This window comes from Schistocerca piceifrons, chromosome 4 (genome assembly GCF_021461385.2).
Source record: "Schistocerca piceifrons isolate TAMUIC-IGC-003096 chromosome 4, iqSchPice1.1, whole genome shotgun sequence".
NCBI lineage: Eukaryota > Metazoa > Arthropoda > Insecta > Orthoptera > Acrididae > Schistocerca > Schistocerca piceifrons.
Window position 1 is genome coordinate 182,224,314 of NC_060141.1, and position 5,903 is coordinate 182,230,216.

Sequence of the window (5,903 nt, forward strand, 5' to 3'; positions counted from 1 at the left end):
CATACATAGTTCTCGGTTTACTTGCCGCGTCAAATTTGGATAAAATCCCAAGCTTTCGATGACTACCTCCGTCATCTTCGTCAGGGGTAAAGCTGACTGTCGTGGACCGGTGAGGCTTCCGCTTTTATAAGCAGTGGACGGCTTCTCATAGGCTGGATGACGTCACGGTGAAACCGGCGCGTACTCAGGTGGCGGCCTCTATATCCATACATTTTGTTTGAGCGCTTTATCCAGCGTTGCTTGCAGCAGCATCCATCGCAACAGGCGGAGAACTGCGAGGAATGTAAGACGTCTCCCTCTGCGCTCTTTCTTTATCAATTGCACGCTTCCATGCATTGCTGAGTGCATAACCGGAGTCTCTGTTTAAATTATTTTCACAAAGTCTAATTTCAACTGCTTCCCTGATGACAGAGTCCCAATAGTTTGAAGCGTGAGCAAGTCTTTCTGGGTCCAGCGACGCACATCGCACTGTTATCAACTTCTCCGACAAGGAAATTGACGACCCCACCACCTCGGTTCTCAGTAAGGGACTGAACTTTTCTCCAACTCCACAAAAGCTACCAGTGGCCGAGATTATCAGTGGAGTAGAACAAGCTGTTTGGCACCTTCCTGAAGAGGCAGCAGATGAGGTAAGGCTTGCAACTAGTCGGAGTTTAGCAACACTCAAGCCTCCTTAGTCCAATGTGAACATGGTGGAGAAACTGGCATTGAAATCGTTGGCGAAGGATGAAGAGTTAGTTGTACTACCAGCCGATAAAGGAAATGCCGTAATTATCCTCAATGCTACCGATTATCATGAGAAAGTGGCCATATTATTGGAAGATGCCACGTACCATATTCTTAAACGGGATCCCACAGCAGCACTTAGTAGGAAGACAGGGGAGCTACTGAAGACCTCTGGCCTCCCAGAAGAACTAGTCAAGAATCTACGACCATGAGCACCAAGGCCACCCAGGTTATATGGTCTACCCAAAGTCCATAAGGATGGGGTTCCGTTGAGACCTATTGTTAGTGCTATTGGGTCTCCTACATATCGGTTGGCAATTTACTTAACCATATTATTATCACCTATAGTAGGCCACTGTAGCCATCATATTAATAACTCAAAAATGTTTGTTGACATTATAAAGCAGATGAGGATAGGTCCGAATGACATCATGATTAGCCTAGATGTGGACTCTTTGTTTACAAAGGTTCCAGTGGAAGATACGTTAAAACTGTAGGCTGCTCATTTCTCTCCCGAAATACTGAAGTTATTTCGACACACTTTGACGACCACCAATTTTTTGTAAGGTGGAAAATATTATGAAATGACTGACGGAACAGCCATGGGTTCGCCACTGTCACCAGCCATAGCTAACTTCTTCATGGAGGATTTCGAAGAACGAGCGTTGAACAGTGCTCCCTTACGTCCATCCTGCTTCTTCAGGTATGTTGACGATACATTTTTAATCTGGCCACATGGCAATGAGGCACTGCAGTAGTTTTTTGACCATTTGAATGGTATACATCAGAACATAAGATTTACAGTGGAGGTGGAGGATGGAAAGTTACCCTTCTTAGACGTGCTGGTGGAGCGAAAAACAGATGGACGTCTCGGACATTCTGTGTACAGAAAACGGACTCATACAGATTTATATCTAAACGTGCGTAGTTTTCACCACCCATCTCAGATGAGAGCTATCCTGAACACCTTGGTACACAGAGCAAGGACTGTTTCGGACAAGGATCATCTCGGCTCCGAGATTAACCATCTGACGACGGTATTAATAAAATATGGATATTCCGATCGTGATATCAGATCTACTCTGGCGAAGAAACCAAGAAAGGACGTTGTTCGAACAGATCAAGAGGACCAACACATCGTCCGGCTACCGTTCTGCGGTGCAACGACCAGCAAGATCGGCAGAGTCCTGAGCCGGCAGGGAATCAGACCAGTCTTCTGGCCACCCAGGAAGATTAAGGAAATGCTGCGACCCGTGAAGGAATCTTGGCCTGAGAGTACCGGGAATTTACAGCATTCCTTGCGAGTGTGGCAAAAGTTATGTGGGCCAGTGTATGAGAACTGTGGCCGATCGCTGTGTGGAACATCAGCGTCACCTGAAATACAGGTACCTAGAAAAATCAGCGGTGGCTGAGCACAGTTTGTTAAATAAACATAAGATTTTATTCGATGAAACAAGACTACATGCTCATGCTTCAAACTATTGGGACTCTGTCATCAGGGAAGCAGTTGAAATTAGGCTCTGTGGAAATAATTTTAACAGAGACTCCGGTTATACACTCAGCAACGCATGGAAGCGTGTAATTGATAAAGAAAGAGCGCAGAGGGAGACTTCTTACATTCCACGCAGTTCTCCGCCTGTTGCGATGGATGCCGCTGCAAGCAACGCTGGATAAAGCTCGCAAGCAAAATGTATGGATATAGAGGCCGCCACCTGAGTACGCGCCGGTTTCACCGTGACGTCATCCAGCCAATGAGAAGTCGTCCACTGCTTATAAAAGCGGAACCCTCACCGGACCACGACATTCGAAGGTTGGATTCCCTCACTTCCTCATCGAGGACTCGGACTGCCTGGGCTACTCTCAAGGTGTATCTTTGACATGACAGAGCCCCACCCTTTCCTTGCCGTGTCGCCTGCTCGCCGTCACTACTGCTCGCGGTCCGGTTCTCCTCGCCGCCGCCGCTGCCGCCGCCGCCTGCCGGTGCTCGCCGCCGCCGCCGCCGCCGCCCGGTCGCCGCCATCCGGTGCTCGCCGCCGCCCGGTCGCCTCCTACCGGTGCTCGCCGCCGCCGCCGCCTCCCGGTCGCCGCCTGCCGGCGCTGGTCGCCGCATGCCGGTGCTCGCCGCCGCCCGGTCGCCGTCTTCCGGTGCTCGCCGCCGCCCGGTCGTCGCCTGCCGGTGCTCGCCGCCACCGCCGCCGCCGCCGCCGCTGCCACCACCACCGCCGCCGCCGCCGCCGCCGCCGCCACCCGGTCGCCGCTGCCCGGTCACTGCCTGCCAGTGCTCGCCGCCGCCGCCCGGTCGCCGCCTGCCGGCGCTGGTCGCCGCATGCCAGTGCTCGCCCCACCGCCCGGTCGCCGCCTGTCGGTGCTCGCCGCCGCCGCCGTTCGGTCGCTGCCTTTTGCCGCCGCCTGGTCGCCGCCGTCGCTGCCGCCGTGGTCACCGCCTACCGCCGCGCCGCTGCCGCCTAGTCGCCGCCGCTCGGTCACCGCCTGCCGGGGCTCGCCGCCGCCGCCGCCGCCGCCGCCGCCGCCGCCCTTCTCGCGCTCCGCCACCATGTCCCAACCCACCACCACTATCATTTTCACCTCTCCCTCCGCTTCTCCAACCGCCATCACATGGAGCTCATCCTCCACCCCCTTTCCCGTCATTCCTTCTTGCCCTGTCCACCCCACCCCTGCGCCACTTTCGGCTGTAACCATCCCCAACTCCCCCTCTCCTATCACTGTCGCCCCATCGACAGCTACTGAATTTCCACCACTCCCTGCACCGCCTCCGACGGGCTCCAAGCCAGCACGGATTTCGGCTCGACGTTCCACAGTCTCAGTGACACCCACACCCCCTCCCTCTGCGTCATCCGCTGCTCAGGGTGGTACTGCCCCACACCATCTCCCCCTGCAACCCATCCCCCAGCCCCCTCTCCACCCGGTCGTGGCCACAAAAACTTCAAAGCGCCCGAATGTTGACCCTTCCCCAGAAATCTCCTCCAAGAAAGCCCCCCATCCCCGTGACCCACCCAACCCCATGGACGCGATCCTGACCCCTGCCCCTGCAGTGCCTGACACCCACACCTTTGTCCTCTCCAATCCTGACCCTCAACTCCTTGATGCCCACTCCCTCACCCTTGCCATTCGGGAATACTATCCCAATGCCCCATCTCCCTTCTGATTCCTCGCAAGGACTCAGTCCTCACTAAATCCCCCAATGCTTCCTTCCACACCGACCTCCTCTCCCTCATCCCCCATATCCAATTTGGCCAATGTGCAACCCTCACCCACTACCACACCCTGTCCTCTCACCATCAGCCTCAACCTCCCTGACGTCTGCCAACCTTCACTGCTGTGATCACAAAGCTTAGCCCTGTGATCACAGAGGCTGAGGTGTTGGCGGTACTCAACTCCCGGCCTGACATTGAAATCCGCTGGCCCGTCACATCTTCAATGATGCCGGGCCGACTTTTCTCGTGCTCACTGCAAAGCTTCACACTTCCTCAAGAATTGCTCCAACCTCACCACTCCCCCCTCCTGCAACACTTGTAACGAACCACATCCTACCTACTCCTACCTCCTGCAGTCACCCCTGAGCTCACCGTCCCTGTCCGTCCTGTTGATGACCCCATCCACCCCAACAACTCGCTCCACCCTCCACCTACTGCAGAGGACATCATCCGTTTCTTCACTATTGTGCTCCAAAACATCCATCCCTTCCAGCACTCCCTTTCCCAAATCGCCCTCGCTGCCCATTCCATCTTCCATCTTACCACCTATGCCACATACTCCCACAACCAGGCCCACTTCACCTTCATCCCCCTACCACCCTCGTCTAACTCTCCCCTGCCATGGTACAACAACCCTATCGTATCCTGTACCACAACATTCGCTCCCTGCCCACAAATTCCTCTTCCTCCACACCCTCCGTCAGCACTGCATGGATGCCTTCGTCCTAAATGATACCTTCCTTCAACCCCATATCTCCATCTCCATGGCTCCTTACACTCTTCACCGCACCGATAACCCATACCCTCTGGTGTGTGGCGGAGTTGCTATAGGCCACCTCAAGCACCTCCTTGTGCGGCCCCAACCTCTCCTTAACAATCCTGCTGAGGATCTCAGCCTCGGCCTTTTCTTCCTCACCCTTACCATCACCTGTGCCACCATTTATGTCCGCCCTCGCACCCCCATCCCGTACGATTTCCTGGCCCACATTGACCGCACCTTCTCCACTTACATGATTGCCGCCGGCCTCAATATCCACAGCCATGATCCTGCCGACCTCCAGCGGTGGCATCAGTTTCTCACCACCCTCCAGGGAGACCTGGTTCCCCTGCCCCAGCACACCCAACCCGAATCCAACACCACTCCCGATGTAGTCCTTGCCTCTCCCAACCTCCTTGGGCGCATCACTGCAGATGTCCTTGACCTCATTGGCAGTGACCATGCTCCTGTTCTCCTCACTATCTCTAATGGTCGCCAACCCTGCAACGCTCCTCGCCCCAACGTCCCTCCTAATCTTGTCCATGATTACTCCCGTGCCAACTGGGATGCTACCGGGACTCCATTCACACCCAGGTTGACGGCCACGACCTTAGCCTCCAATCTCCTAATGACATCTCTCGCACTGCTGCCTTCCTGTACCAGACTTTGTCTGACGCCGTCGCCACCCATATCCCCACCAAAGCCATCCACCCTCACTGCCCCACCCTCCCTCCACAGGCCGTCCTTCTCCTTCAACAGTCCCGCCGCCTGTACCGCTCTTTTCTCCACACTTGTGTCCGGGATACACTTAGGCACCACCGGCAATTACAACGACACATCCGCAACCAGCTTACTGCGAAGAAACGCCGTGCCTGGCGACAGACATGTACACAACTCAACACCACGCTCCCCATAGACTCTTCCAAGTATTGGTCTGCTTACCACCGCATTACTGGGAACCGCCCCACCCCCCAGTACCTTCTCCTCCTTAATGACCGTCCCTTTCCTGACCTCAGTAAGGCCAACCACTTTGCCCCTCACCTCTCTGATGTTTTTCCATCCCAGATGATCCTTACTTTGATTATTCCCTCTTCCCTGACGTCATGGACCGTACGAATACCTCTGTTCCTCCCCTTGCTCCTAGCTTCCAGTACTTGGGCCACACACCACCATCTGAACTTAACACTCCCATCACTACACAGGAC